This window comes from Octopus bimaculoides, chromosome 14, assembly GCF_046866305.1.
Source record: "Octopus bimaculoides isolate indiv1 chromosome 14, ASM4686630v1, whole genome shotgun sequence".
Lineage (NCBI taxonomy): Eukaryota > Metazoa > Mollusca > Cephalopoda > Octopoda > Octopodidae > Octopus > Octopus bimaculoides.
Window position 1 is genome coordinate 11,572,554 of NC_142941.1, and position 17,500 is coordinate 11,590,053.

At 32.5% G+C, this 17,500-nt stretch overlaps 1 long non-coding RNA gene across 1 annotated transcript in view; it reads right to left on the bottom strand.

Annotated features, from left to right (window-relative positions):
• Window positions 1–2,485: 2,485 nt before the first annotated feature.
• Window positions 2,486–17,500, bottom strand: part of LOC106884317 (uncharacterized) — an 80,591-nt gene continuing 65,576 nt past the window's right edge. Inside the window, exon 6 of the long non-coding RNA XR_001411229.3 lies at window positions 2,486–4,455. This is a non-coding gene — a long non-coding RNA (uncharacterized LOC106884317). The remainder of the gene's footprint in view (window positions 4,456–17,500) is intronic.

Sequence of the window (17,500 nt, forward strand, 5' to 3'; positions counted from 1 at the left end):
AAATCAGATAATTTGTGTTTCTTCAGCGCCACTCGATAGCGCAAAGGTCTGTGGTCTGGTTGCACTTTCGAGAAAAATGCATCTCAATAGAATTAGGCCTTTGTAGAAAGTGTTGTTTACATCTTAGAATATCAATTGTTACACAGAAAATGCTCACAGAAAAGGCTTTATGAACATCATCATTAGTTTCAGCCTAAAAATAACTACCACTTGTAACCTTATTATCGTAAACATATTAAACATTGTCCTTAACATAAGCACGGATCTGTATGTAGCATGACTCGATTATCGCCCTTCTCACTTTCTCCTTTTTCTTCTTACTTTTATTTTATTTACTTTTCCGCTCTGATGAAGTTCCGTGATTCAAATTTGTATAACTAATTACTTACAATGATAACTATTATTATTATTATTATTATTATTATTATTATTATTATTATTATTATTATTATTATTATTATTATTATGTTGGTTGAACCTGGGAATCACACTATCGGAAACAGCTGTAAGTTGAGATTCTGTCTTTTTGTAATTAATTGATAAATGATGATTGATGTAAATCAATTCTTATTCATCAATTGTACCTCTATTTTCTGCTTTCCATGTATATATATATATATATATATATATATACATACACACACACACACACACATATTATTTATTTATATACACATTTATACATGAATATATATACATACATATATACACATATATACAAATATATATATTTCCATATACAAACATACATATGTACATACCTACCTACCTACCTACATACATACATACATACATACATACATACATACATGCAAACTATGTCATATATGTCAATAGTAACACGTGTTTTTATGGCGCAAGCGACGTAGTTTGCGAACGAAATTTTGCAATATTTTTTTTATAGAAAGCTTATAAATATAAGCCTATAAATAAAAGCTAATGAAAATGCAGTCCCCTAAAAGCCAAATCATCCTTTTTTCAATTCCCTTTGTTTTTTTCGCTACGTTATTTCTTCCGTATTTTTCTCCTGATAAAGAATTTACAGCCGAAACGTCAAGACATTTTCATTTAATTCTATTTCACTCTCCACTGATAGTAAGTTCTAGTTTACGTATAATGACAACAAATTGGGAAAGGCGTTATTTCATTAAATCTCCAGTAGTACTACGATACTTCTCCATTTTACTGAGCGTGGAGAGATTAAGATCAAAACTCAAGCCATCTGTGTTTGAACACAGAACGTTGAGAGCCGAAGCAAATACAGCAAAAGTATTATATTCGACCGTCTAGCGGCGCTCCGAGTGCAACACTCATAGCTTAGAATTAATACTAATATACTAAGAAAACTTGTATTTTCGTGTTGTCGATGTGAGGGTCTTATCTAAATGTAAAATACACTCACGCACACATACACATGTATGTATGTATATGCATTTATATATATATATATATATATATATATATATATATATATATATATCAGGATAAAACCTATGAGAAGTGCTGGAGGTATCTTTTCTTCGTTTCTTTGTACATTTCTATATACAAATAAAACGTCTGGATTTCTCTAAGAAAACGATAGAATACAGTTTATCTTGTATTTTTATGTTGTTTTCTGGTGCAGGAAACTCAGCAAAAAAGCAAAGGAAACAAAAAACAAACAAACAAGATAAGTAATATTCTATAGTTTTCTTAGAAAAATCTAGAATTTGTATATACGTTTATAAATAAATATCTAAGGAAAGAAAGAAAGGATAGCGCCATCACTTCTGACTTATATTTTTGTGTTTATCATTATAAATTTATTTTTTCTGTACATTCCCCCCAAAATTTACCCTTAAATATATGCGTACATACACACTCGTGCTCGCGCATATATGTATATGTATATATATGTACATACATACATACATATATATATATATATATATATATATATATATATATATATATATATATATATATATATATATATATATATATGTATATATATAATATGTATATATATATATGTGTATATGTATATAATATATATGTATATATATAAATATATGTGTGTGAATGTGTATATAAATTCAATCCACAGTATATGGATTCAATTAATCCGTTAATACTCATAACAAAAGCGCCTTAATGTATCATTCTACAAAACATATAGAATATATAGTACAAGAGCACGCGATAAGGAGTGTATAAATTCATAAATGACAGAGAAATAGTGTCTTGAAATTTTACTTACCAATAAGAAAATTCTAACATCACGACAAATTGTTTCGTAACTTAAAAGCATGTAAATATTTTATATTATTATATTCAATAATAAATCAGTTAATTATATTCTGCATTAATGCAAAATGGAAGAAAATCATTCAAAATAGTGCAAGTTTAAGAAAATTTCATAAAAATATATCTGTAATATACAGGAATTGGACAAAATAATTTAAATACCTAGCATCATAGCATCATAATTTTGAAATATCTATAAAACCGTCAAAAGCTTGTTTATTTTTATGTTTTTTGATTTATTATTAGTGTTGCTTAATATGTTAATATGGTTGTCCAATCGTTATTGTACCATCTACTTTCATATATTGGTTTCAAATTTTTATACAAGGCCAGCAATATCGGGGAGAGGGTAAATCGCTTACATCGACTCCAGTGTTTAACTGGTATTTATTTTATCGATTCCGAAAGGATGAAAGGCAAACTCAACCAAGGTGGTATTTACATTCAGAACGTGAAGATGAGTTAACGATTCTCCCAGCACACCCACTTAGTCTACCTACCTATATTACATGTTCTTACTAAGTTTTCTTTTGGTTTGCTTATTTATTTTCATTTGTTCTTTCATTTTTATTGTTTGGAGGTCTTTTGTAGTAGTTGGGTGTGTGTTGATATGAGTTATTGAATTCTTTTCCATTTATAATAACGTTAACATAGGGAAAAACATGAATTGTCGCCCTGTAATAATTTTTTTAGATTTGACATGTAAATTAATATGGAAGGAGTTAACGTTCTTTATGTTGTTGTTATTGAATTCTGTCGTTTTCCTAAAACGTATTTTATTTTTTATTTTTTCTGATCCTGCTCCGTAATTTTGTTCGTAACCATAGAGTTTTGATTCTAGTATTTTATTTGATTTGTGTCTCTAGATTTTTTTCCATGTATCTAATAGTTTTTTCACATACTTCTCCGTTCGTTCGTTCGGCAGTTTCTTTCTGCAATATGGCGTCTCATTTTACAAATTTCTCTTCAAATCGTGACGTGCGAAGGCTTAAAATGTTGATATCTGTTGATATCTGCTTGTTCATTTAGCTCCGATCTGATAACCTTGATATGGAATTTACTCAGAAAAATGACTGGTTCTTCAGTTTTGTTTCCATTTTACGTATTGTCTGCCAATTTCTCCTCTCTAATTACCTTCCAAATACTCCTGCATATGCTGATTTAATAAACTATTCCATATCTTCTTCATCTGGTTCCTCTTCCTGTACGCTTCATTTTCGAAATGAATTTCATTCAATTCCTGAAAGATATCGTACGTACTGGAATTTCTTGTTGTTATTGGTTCCACGTAGGTAGTATTTGGAGTTTTGTAGCGTTTGTACAATGTTTTAATGTCAACAAAGTCTACTTTTCCTACGGATGTGTTCTTGTAATTCTCCAAATACTGACATGAGTCATGTTTTTCTTCTCTTTGGTAGGAGCATCATTTTTTTTTTCCTGAAATTTTCTCAACATTCTCTTACTTACGTTTAGATTCGCAGCTGATTTTTATCTTGTCTATGTCATTTTTGTCTTCTGTCAGTTGTTTAAGCATTTAAATATTTAAACGTTTTTGTCAAAAAAATTTCATATAGTCACAATATTTAAAGAACGATTTTCGTAAAAGTTATTAATTATCTAAAAAATATATATCTTTTCAAAAACTGCGTGTCACGCATCTTTTCGAGAGGCGTTTTCGTATTGTAAATATGTGAGTAAACGCTTTCGTTATTCGTATTCAACTTCTCAATCACTTGTTCGAGGTAAGTGCATAAACAGCAAATTAAAGATTAATCTCTGAGGAATTTTCTATGTAGTAAGCATTTAGATATTTGTGCAAATAAAAGACAAAATGATCAACTATGAAAGGCAAAAGAGTAATACATCATATGAATTCTAAATCCGAAACTAAACCGGAAATAGTCAACATCATTATTAAAAAGAACTTCCTCTACACGGATTAACTGTGTTTGAAAAACTCATCACCGAAAGTTCTCACACAAAAAATACAATATGAAAATTATGTTCCCACTGGTTCTTTACGTTTTCTTTTATACAATTTTAAAAAATAGTTAATAATTTTAAGTAACAAATATTGTTACTGTCTCCAGTATTTTTTGATGGTGCTGTTGCTGGTGTTGTTGGTGGTGTTAGGGACGGTAGTCTTCATGGTCCTGTTGCTTGGGCAGTCTGGTTAAAAAAAAAAAAGCCATTTTAAAAAACAGTCAATAAACTGTTAAGAAAATCTTTCTTTAAATATTGTGGCTGACTCAAGTAATTTTTGCATATATATATATATATATATATAGAGAGAGAGAGAGAGAGAGATACATAAATGTATACACACGCACACACGCATATATATATATACACACATAAATATACACTCACACACGCATGTGTGTGTGTGTGTGTGCGCGCGTGCTTAGATTGTTTGAAGTGGTGTACAGATTTTATATATTGACAAAGAGGAAGTAGTCAGAATTTTGGGTAATTATTTATTTAGCGCCTTCATCTCTTCTGAGAGATTCATAATGAATGATTTATTTACTGAAAATTCTTGCCTTTTATATATATGTGAGTTAGTTGGAAAAACATCTGGAATAGAGACGGAATGAGAATGTTCTTTGTTATTTTAGATCTATATCTGTGTGTATATTTGTGTGTGTGTGTATGTATGCGTGTGTGTGTGTATGTGTATGTATGTGTGTGTGCGTGAGCTTGTGTGAGTATTTATGTGTATGTGGTGAATTTATGAAGGCTTTTTGTAGACAGAAAGAAGAAAAAAGAAAAGAGAAAGAAAGAAAGAAAACAAGAAAGGAAATGTAAGAAAGGAAGGAGAAGAAAGAAAGAAAGGAAAAGAAAGAAATGACTGAAATTGATGACAGCTCAAAAAATTAACATTCTTTTAACCATTGTATTTAGGGTCAGTTGTCATTTTATCCAGCTGTAGTAAATGGAATGTATCAAATTGTTTTGAAAAGGTTTGAAATGTGTTTTTAAGTATATAAGAGACTATCAGTTGTGTGATTGTTGCTGAAGTGAATTTTTCCAGTTGTTTTAATTGCAATTATGAGAACAATATTTGTAATTATATCCAGTGGTAATCTGATTCGGTTTATCTGGGCATTAATTTTTTTTATAACGATTTCGTATATGTTTATACATATATATCTTTTTTATTTTTTATACGTTTAATTTAGGTAACAATTTTGTGACAAAAAGTAGTTTCATTGCCTTCTGGTACTTCGGGTCATCCCTTAGCATTTGTAGAAAGGATAAATCTTGAATGTACAGTTTCCAGATGCTTACTCAACAGAATATTGCCTAAGTTCTTTTGTCTGATGTGTTGTCTGTGGATTCTTACACGTTGGCAAAGGGAATAGGAAAATCAGTATATGAGATTCTGTGCCCTGCAGTTCATATCTGCGTTTACTTGGAAAGAGAATCCACTTTTAGATTTACTATAAGAACCAGTTCCCAAATAGTGTCTTCTACTATAGCCTCGGGCCGACCAAAGCCTTGTGAGTGGATTTGGTAGACGGAAACTGAAAGAAGCCCGTTGTATATATGTATATATGTATATATATATATATGTATGTGTGTGTATGCGCTTGTGTGTCTGTGTTTGTCCCCCCTCCCAACATCGCTTCACAACCGATGCTGGTGTCTTTACGTCCCCGTAACTTAGCAGTTCGGCAAAAGAGAGCGATAGAATAAGTACTAGGCTTCGAAAGAATAAGTCCTGGAGTCGATTTGCTCGACTAGAGGCGGTGCTCCAGTATGGCCGCAGTCAAATGACTGAAGCAAGTAAAAGAGTAAAAGTGTAAAAGAGTATGTCTCTCTTTTCCTATTGTATAGTTACACCATTTTCATATTAATACCATCAAATGTGGGATTTATGTATGCCTTCACGAAGCTTGATGGAATAACCATTCTGTTTCTTTTACATATTCTTGAGACCTAATTATATTTTTTGAATGGCGTAGAGAACGTATCCACGATTGTTTGTATATACAGTGAGTGTGAGCGAGTAACGCGCCGTCATTAATAAACTTCTGGATTCATTGACGTGTAGAGTCAATGACATTGATATACAGATGGCCTATAGCTTTGGTACACAGTTTATCATCGAACTGCTGATTTTGCCAGTGTAATATCAGATTAATATTCATGCGCTATGCAAAAATTAGTTTAGAGTAGCGTTATTATTAGAACTGCATATAGGACACTGTCTGAAAGATTTATGCGAGAGATATGATGTAATCCGATAATATTGAGAGTAAAAAAATCTTGCAATAAAATACTGAATATACATATATATACACACATACATGCATGCATGCATGCATGCACACGTACATACGAAAATACAAACATACAAAAACATACACACACACATACATACATATTTGTATGTATACATATATATATATATACGTATATATATATACATATATATATATGTATATGCATATATATATATATATATATATATATATATATATATATATATATATATATATATATATATGTAAATTGCATGATTGTATGACAATTCACGCACAATCTTATACATCGAAATGAAAATTGCGAGAAGGAAGCGTTTTATAATTCGAGTGTTTCATGATTAGTCTCCATAATGAGATCCCAGAATATATAAATATATGTATATATATATATGAATGTATATATATATATATATATATATATATATATATATATATATATATATATATATATAGCAATAAGAAAATGGAGGGGAATATGTTGTACTCATCAACTTGCAGACATTGTATTATGTCAATTTACCAGTTTATTTTTCAACTAAGAGGACAATAAAAACAGGATACAAACACATAAGACATATTGTGTCATATAAGTAATTAAAATTAAAAAGGACATCTAGTGACCGAAGAAGGGACAATGTCTTACAGCTGGGTTGGATTCACAACCCCTAACTTTCTTATATATATATATATATATATATATATATATATATATATATATATATATATATATATATACATATATACGTGTTCACAGAGAACAAAGCTAGAGGATTTATTCCTGAATTTCTAAGTTACGTCATTTTACGTGTATTTCATTAGCAATGAAAACTATTCGTTATATAAGGCAAGTTTATAGAATGATTACTTTCTCAAATCTTCACAAATGTGTAACAAGTGAAGGATAAAAGATATACCTTAATGTTGAAATGAAATCCTCACGTTTCCTAGCTAGGTGATCTCCACAACTGTATATAAATATAATGAATGTAGGATTATGTATCAAAAGTGCTGTATAAGACTCGCAGTATTGAGTGCTTCAACCCACTGATCTATCCAAAGAGATGGCAGAAGATACGTACCTGACGCACTGTGCATTAGGATACATATGCGTGTATACATATATGGCTGAGTAGACAAACGAAAGAAGGTGGTACTCAACTGCTTTAGTAAGCAGTAAGAGTTATATATATATATATATATAGTAAGAGTTATGTATATATATATATATATATATATATATATATATATATATATATATATATATATATATATATAATTTAATAGCAGTTTGACTCAACACTATGTAGCTTATAATTTCGTTGGTTTGTATAAAGACTCTCAGAATACCGTGCCACAACTTCCAGACCGACCACAGCTATCGATCAACATCATGTTGGAACACGTGAGCCGAAGAATAAAGAAAGAACTGTTGTCGCTTCCAGACCAACAACAACAACACGTGACATAAGTTGAGCATTGGACGGCCTAACATTTAGGAGCCATCTTGAACGTGCTTCATATGTCGTTTACTCTGCTTTAGATGCCTGACGAGATAGGTTCGATCAACGACCCAACGAAATTTTAAGTTGCATAGAACTGAGTCAAATTATTATCAAATTGTATATGCATACACATATATCTACTTACACATATATACAAAACCTTACAACCCACCACATCACATAACACCACCCACTAGATGCTTATATACACCCCCTCCACCTCAGAAAGTTGTAAATTTGCCAAACTGTCAGATTCATGGTTGCACATTCAACGTGGAATGTCTAATAATCGATGGTGGTCATTTGTATTCAACTCTCCTTCTCTCCCGCTTTCTCTCTCTCTCCTTATATATGTGTGTGTGTTTGTGTTACATGTATGCGTGTGCACGCGTGTGCGTGTGTATGCGCGTACAAATATATATACATGTATATGTACGTATATATGTACAAATACATACATGCGCATACACAAAGGCACGCAAACACAAGCACACACACACATATGTCTATATTCAGGAAGCAGTATGATAAACACTATAAACTGCATCTTGTGTTTATCATGCTTTTGCTAATGTTTCTTTTTTCTCTTTACTAAGTACAGTAATAATCACATCAGTTTACTAGAAGTAGACTCAGTGACGATACTCTAATGGGGAGCCCTACTATCCCCAGTGGCAGTCGTACATCTAACGGTACACGCATAAAATGCCACATACAGGCACGCATACATACGTTCATACATACACGCGCTCTCATACGCACTCTCTCACACGTTTATATATACATATATATATACACTTTACTCTTTTACTTGTTTCAGTCATTTGACTGTGGCCATACTGGATACTGCCTGTGGTCGAGCAAATCGACCCCAGGTCTTATTCTTTGTGAGCCTAGTACTTATTCTATCCGTCACTTTTTGCCGAACCGCTAAGTTATGGGGACGTAAGCACACCAGCATCGATTGTCAAGCGATGTTGGGTGGGGGACAAACACACACACACAAACATATACACACTCATACATATATATATACATTCATATATACGACGGGATTCTTTCAGTTGTAAGAATGGGGAGGTTAAATGTAAATTTAAGTCATCCATACCTGTTAACGGTTATTTTAAATACTTTTCTCACTGGATTGCGTGTTCGTTTCTCTCTTTGCCATCTGTGATTTTATTTTTGTTTTTCTATATAAATGAAGACGGGCTTCTTTCAGTTTCCGTCTACCAAATCCACTCACAAGGCTTTGGTCAGCCCGAGGCTATAGTAGAAGACACTTGCCCAATGTGCCACGCAGTGGGACTGAACTCGGAACCGTGTGGTTGGTAAGCAAGCTACTTACCACACAGCCACTCCATGCATATAGTTAATATATATATATATCTATATAGGCATATTATATATATACAACCACACTGTATATATTACATATATTTATATTTACAATATATATGTGTATACACACCTGTATATACTTTCATATACACGTGCCTAAGTGGAGGCGCAATGGTCCAGTGGTTAGGGCAGCGGACTCGCGGTAATAGGATCGCGGTTTCAATTCCCAGACCCGGCGTTGTGAGTGTTTATTGAGCGGAAACACCTAAAGCTCCACGAGGCTCCGGCAGGGGATGGTGGCGAACCCTGCTGTACTCTTTCACCACAACTTTCTCTCACTCTTACTTCCTGTTTCTGTTGTGCCTGTAATTCAAAGGGTCAGCCTTGTCACACTGTGTCACGCTGAATATCCCCCGAGAACTACGTTAAGGGTACAAATGTCTGTGGAGTGCTCAGCCACTTGCAGGTTAATTTCACGAGCAGGCTGTTCCATTGATCGGATCAACTGGAGCCCTCGACGTCGTAAGCGACGGAGTGCCAACAACAACAACATACACGTGCCTAATGATATTTCACTGTACTGTGGCTATATTCAGTAAAATGTTTCTATTATATAAAAGTCAACTCCATGCCATAATACTAAATCTTCATCTCACACTCTGATATGCTTCTGTAAGTGTGAACAATAGTAATATACGTAGCTATAATAACATGCCATAGACATTTACGTAACAGTGCGATATTACAGACTATAGTTACATTACAATGTTATAGCATTGAATACAGTCTTAATTGTATGATATCACGGAATGCATACACACGCACACACACACACATAACGATGTAATATCATTGATCATATATCCTGAGAATGTGATTGTTAGCAAAACATATACACGTATGCATACGAATGTACATCCATGCAAGCATACATACAAATATGTATATGTATATATGTGTATGTACGTGGATGCGTACATATACACTCACACGCTCATATACACATCTAGGCAAATATATCTAAATGTTTTTTTTAAATATTAAAAAAAATTATATATACATGTTTATATATATATGTTTATATATATACATGTTTATATATATATATATATATATATATATATATATATATATATATATACATATATGTGTATGTGTGTGCGTGTATATATATATATATATATATATATATATACGTATATATATATACATATTTATTTGTATTTATATACGCATACACACACACGCATATATATATATATATATATATATATATATATATATATATATACAAATACACATTCACACAAATAAATCTATAGTTGTATGTCGATATATGTATATACATATATATTTATGTATTTATGCATGCTTGTGTATATACATGTACGTATATGCGTATAAAAAGAATCTAGTGAAGGTGGTTTTAGTGTGTCTCACTAAAACTGTATTTATGGATATAAAAATTAAAATGATGAAAGCTGTAAGTTGAGTGGAAATTTTCAACGTTTCATACATAATTCCTTCATCAGGCAGAAAAGGATGATTAGTTACAGTAGGAGGATATGGAGAAACCAAATGAAAGTGGATAATGGAAGCTGAATTATCCATACGTGGGAGGAAAATAGACGAAGAGCGAATGAAGAAAAACATTGATCTACAGATCAATATCCGTATCAATTTTACAAAGATGGCTGATGAAATGGTTCGGTTATGTGATTATATAATGATGGAATGTAATATATAATTGAGTAAAAAGGTAATAATACTTTGTATATATTCGTGATATGAACGATATTTCTATTCATATTCATTAAATATATACGTAGATATTCATACATGCATATATGCACTTATACATACATACATACATACATACATACATACATACATACACATACACGCAGAGGCGTGAAAGGTTTCAATGAAAAACCTTTTTCTCCACGTGCTGTGTTGTCAAAATTATGAAAAGATGGAAAATGCATAGAACATATATTTATACATATCAGTTATAAATTCATTTATCAAAATATTTACATGGTCCAGAATTGGTTATATGTCCATATTCATGCGTGGTTGATACCCTCCATCCTTCATCAGTTTTCTTGGGGAAATTTCAAATCTGGGTTCTCATTCCTAAGGTATTTTTCGATGTTAATATTATTAATATTATTATTCAGGTCACTGTCTGGAATCAAAATTGGAATCTTGGAGTTAGCAGCCCGCGCTCTCAACCACTACGCCATATGCCCGTAAATAATGTATATAATGTACATAATTCCTCATCTCTTAAATATAGAACTGTAATAGCTTTATATGCCTTATTATTTTTAGGGTTCGGGTGGCTTATTTCGTTATATTTCCCTTAGTGTTTCGATAACAATTCTCTTCGCATATTTTATCTCATCATCAGTGAGTAAGAAAGGATAGTATCTCTCGACTACTATGATTTTAGGATCATGAAGTCGTAGGTCCCGGGTATTTGCATCGGATGCTAATGTGCATATCCTTCATGCTAAATAAAAAAGGATATTTATTTTACTGTCTTTCGGTTGACATCAGTTGAATAATAAGTATTGCTCTGAGTCTGTTGGTTTATAATAGATGTCGTTTTCAATTAGGTTACTGACTACTTTTGATTAAAATGTCAAGGAATGGAAGTTTCTCTTTGCAATATTCCATTGTAAATTGAATGTTAATATTCATACCGTTGAGAAGGCGGTCAGCCGGACAAAATATTTTGCGGCATTTAATCTGTCTTCACCTTCTCATTTCAAATTCCGCCCTGGTCGATTTTACCTTTCATTATTTCAGGATTGATGTAATCTACTTCTCCCTCCCCGAAAATTGCTGCATTTTGTACTAAAATTCCCAAATTAGTATTTATAACACCGAGCAGTGATTTAAATTCGAATATTTATCAATACCTTAATTCCAAAGGATAAAACAGTCGTCCAAATATCTTTGCCAGTTCTCTTTTATATATTGGTGAAATGAGTATCCACATTTTTGTAGTAATACTCGATATATAGTCTATTCTAAATATCCTATTGTTAGGTTCGCAAGATCTGGGGCTGTTTTTTTCCCATCGCAATTCCACATTTTGTTGTAATTGGTATGAAACATGAAGTAATTGTTCTGGAGGATAAATTCTTATGCTTCAATAATGAATTCCTTGTTGATGCACCCTGGTACTTCTTCTGGATATTTCTCTAACCAGAATTTGATTGTGTCTCTTTTATAATTGCGTGGGATATTAGTATACAGGTTCACAGCATCGTAGGATACCATAACTGTCTTTTCATTGATTGTTTTGGGACGTGGTTTAGCAAATCCAAATAATTTCTAATGAAGTTTTTGGTATATGTCAGAAAGGTTTGCCGTAGGAAGTCAAGTAAATAGCTCAAGCGATGTGTTTCACATGATGAGCCAGATACAATGGATCTTAGTTTTAAATCTCGTTAATGTATATACAGGGTAATTGCTTGCTGGCTTCATTAATTATCTGGCACTTGTGGATTTTTGGTAAAGCGTAAAAAGGAATAGGTTTAAATTGAAAATTTGTTATATAATCAATTTCTTTGTCTATCAGACGTTTTCCATGTCGGTGAGGTAAAGCCGAGAGATTTTTTTCATTATTCTCTGTTGTTAATAGTTTTCAACCTTTTCGGAGTAGGAATCGTTTTCTCGCATAGACAGTACTATTTCTTTGTAATATTCTGTATCCATCAGTACTACAGCACTTTCTTTATCAGCTTCTTTGTCAATTCTTTATCATTTCGCAATTCAATTAAGTTTTTTTTTTCCATTCAGTAGTGATAAAGTTTGAGGTAATTCTATCTTTGTGTAATGCATTATACGAGAAATTCAGAAAACGGTCACACAATTCATCGAGTGTTTTATTCACACCTTCAGGTGGAAGATAATTGCTTTTGTTTCTAACAAGTGAATCATCGTCGTTTTAGGGTCAAGTAGTGCTTTTGTGATACACATTTTTTTGAAAAATTCTGTAACATTGTCTGCGTGGGGTTGGGGTAAAGTTGAGTCCTTTCAATATTCTTCTTTTACTCTTTTGCTTGTTTCAGTCCTTTGACTATGGCCATGCTGGAGCACCACCTTGAAGGGTTTTAGTCAAACATATCGAGCCCAGAACTTATTTCTTTTAAGCCTAGTACTTATTACATCGATCTATTATGCCAAACCATTAAGTTACAGGGACGTAAACACACTAACATCGGTTGTTAAGCGGTGCCGGTACTCAAACACAGACACAAAAGCATACTCACATAGATACACCCCTATATATATATATATATATATATATATATATATATATATATATATATATATATATATATATATATATATATACGGCAGGCTTCTTCCATTTTCCATCTATCAAATCCATTCACAACGTTTTGGTCGGCCCGTGGTTATGTAGAAGACACTTGTCCAAGGTGCTACGTAATAGAACTGAACCGGGAACCACATGGTTGGGAAGCAAGCTTCTTACCACACAGCCACGCTTAGTATGTTGATCTTTGTTGTTAAGAAATTTTCTTCGATAAGTTTATTACTTTGGGTTTTTTCTGTATGTTTTGTTCTAACATGCGTCCCTGTTTCTCTAGAGAGGGTCTAAAAAAGGGGCCTTGAAATTACGCTGTTGTAAATTGTCAGTGACACTAATTATATTTGAATAGTTAGAAGACTGGTTTTGTATTCTAAGTCTATTACGCGGTTCCTGGTTCCTCGTTGAGAGTCAAATGTGTTTCTCATTCCTGGAGAAAAATTGATTTTAACCAACTCTAGGTTGATTCCGTCTCTTCTTTCTAATTTGTGAATTATCCATGTTTCTGGTTTGAATGCGATTTACTTCCATATGTGAGGTTAATTTTGTGTGGTTTATTCAAAATAAAAATAAAAAAAACTAGGTAAGAAAGGACAGGCATACTTCAAGTAGGACCACTCTGTCGGTTACGACGTCTAGGGTCCCAGCTGATACGATCAACGGAACAGCTTGCTCATGAAATTATGTGGTTGAGGGGCAAACGTCTTACCACACAGCCATTAAAAAGATGTGATGGTCATGGGTGGAGCAAATTGATTTTGATTATGACTATACTCAGTTATGGTCGACCAGAGGCTAAATGATGAAGAAGACACAGGCACGCTAGCTAATACAAAGACTTCAGTCCTCCGAGATCCACTTTCCATTTCATCTTTTCGGGGTCGATAAAATAAGTACCAGTTGAACACTGGGGTCGATATAATCGTCTTATCCCTTCGCCCAGAATTGTTGCTCTGTGCTAAAATTTTGGAAGATTATTATCATTTCAGCGCGCTCGCGCATACACTCACACTCAATCACACACACACACTCACACACACACATACACACACACACAAACACACAAACACATACATTGCTAAAGCTTACCTACACAAAGACAGCATTATATCGAGGAATATAAATACACGCAAACATAAAATACATACACATACGTTGACAAATATCTAAAGAAAGACAGAGAGAAAGAGAGAGAGAGGGAGAGGGAGAGGAAGTGAGAGAGAGAGAGAGAGAGAGAGAGAAAGAGGAGAGAGAGAACAATAAAGGGGAGACATGAAAGAAGAGTCGAAGAGAAAGAGGCATATAGAAAAATCACATATATGTATGCGTATATATATATATATATATATATATACTTATATAAATATACACATATATATATATGTATATACTTATATACATATACGTATATATATACATACATATATATATATATAAATATATATATATATATATATATATATATATATATATATATATATATATATGTATGTATGTATATATATGGCGCATACACGCATGCATGTATAAAACACACGTATAGATATGCATACATACATATATACATATATATATATATACATATATATATATATATATATACATATTTATATACATATATACATACATATATATATATATATATATATATATATACACATACATATATATATATATATATATATATATATATATATATATATATATATATATATATATATATATATATATATATATATATATATGCAGAAGTATATATACACATACACAGATCTATATGTATTGACATACATACAATTTATATACACATCCCTATGTGTATTTGTAAATTTATGTGTGTGTATGTGTGAAGTCATTATCACACCGTTGCACCATCACACCAACAAGACGACCGACTAACCAACCAACCCACCAACCAGCCAGCCAGCCAACAAGACATCCACCCTACAAAACTACCAAACCATCCATCCAGCTATCCACCCACCCATCCAGACAGCCTCAACCCAACAACGTCCAAATCCCCATAGTCGTTACCTAACCTCAACCGCCACCAACCCTGTCCTACAACGCACACTCATACGCACACGTACAGCTCATACGAATACCACCTCCCTACGTCTCTCCTACTGCATCTACTACACCAGTCCACACAATTTTTAAGACCAGAGAGAACCAGACATGAGAACGCGATCGATAAATATTTCCAACGTCCTCATGTTACACTCTTCCTGTCTTCCATACATTCTCTTACATGCTATGTATTGGTTCTTATCGATCTATTCTCAACCTGCCAGACTACTGAACGCCTATCTCCAGTTATGTATGCATGTACGTATGTATATATATATATATGTACGTATGCATTATGTATGTATGTGTGTAGGTAGGTCTGTAGGAAGGTAGTTATGTAGGTAGGTATATATATGTAGAAGCGTATGTATCAGCTAGTGCGTATAGGAGTGTGTATATATATATGTATATGTGTTTATATGTATAGATTTTTGGTGTGTATGTGCACATTGTTGTCATAAGTATGTATGTGTATGTATGTGCATTCACATACAGCATATATATATATATATATGTTTGTATGTGTATGTGTGTGTGTAAATATTTATCCCTATGTATTTGTATGTATACTTACGTATATAAGTGTATGCATATATATATGTATGTATGAGTATGTATATATGTATGAATATATATATATACATACACACACACACACATATATATATATAATGAAACGTATACGAACAAACACACACTAACACACACATACACACATACATATATAGGTTAGTTTTCTATTTATGTATGCGTAGGTGCATATATATATGCGTATACACACACACACACCACACACACACACATATATATGTACATATATATATATATACATAGACACGAATAAGTATATATATCGATATATCGATATATATATTATATATATATGTGTGTGTGTGTATGTGTCAGTATATGCATGTATATGCATATATATTACACAAGTACGTACACATACACACAGAGAAACATTCATACATATACATACATATGCATAAACACACACTCGCACACACACGCATACGCACGCGCGCCCGCATGTATATAGTTTTCTTTTAAATTTTACCACGGCTACATACAAATACTTACACATATACACAATTCTTGTGTCTAGCTGATGGTGTCGAAGATAACGACTGAGTTGTCGGTGATGACGATGACGATGATGATGATGACGATGATGATTATAGTGATGACGATGATGATGATGATGACGATGACATCGACAACGACGGCGATGGCGACTGTTACGCCGTCGACGACCATGATGATTCTGACGCTGTTATCAAACATTGATGGAATTCTCTAACCTGCTTACGTACGCACACATAAATACACACGTACATAAGTACACATACACATACATACCTACATAGATATACATATACACACACACACACATATATATATATATATATATATATATATATATATATATATATATATATATACATATATATATATGTATGTATATACTTACTCATGTACGTATACGCATAGACTATAGATATACGTATGTACGTATGTACGTACTTACGTAGATGTGCGTGCGACATACATACACACATACATATGTACATATAGATATATATATATAAACGCATAGAAATATCTATGTCATTCACAAACCCGTATTTATATATCCGTCTACATGCACATAAATATACAAGATACATAAACTTACATAC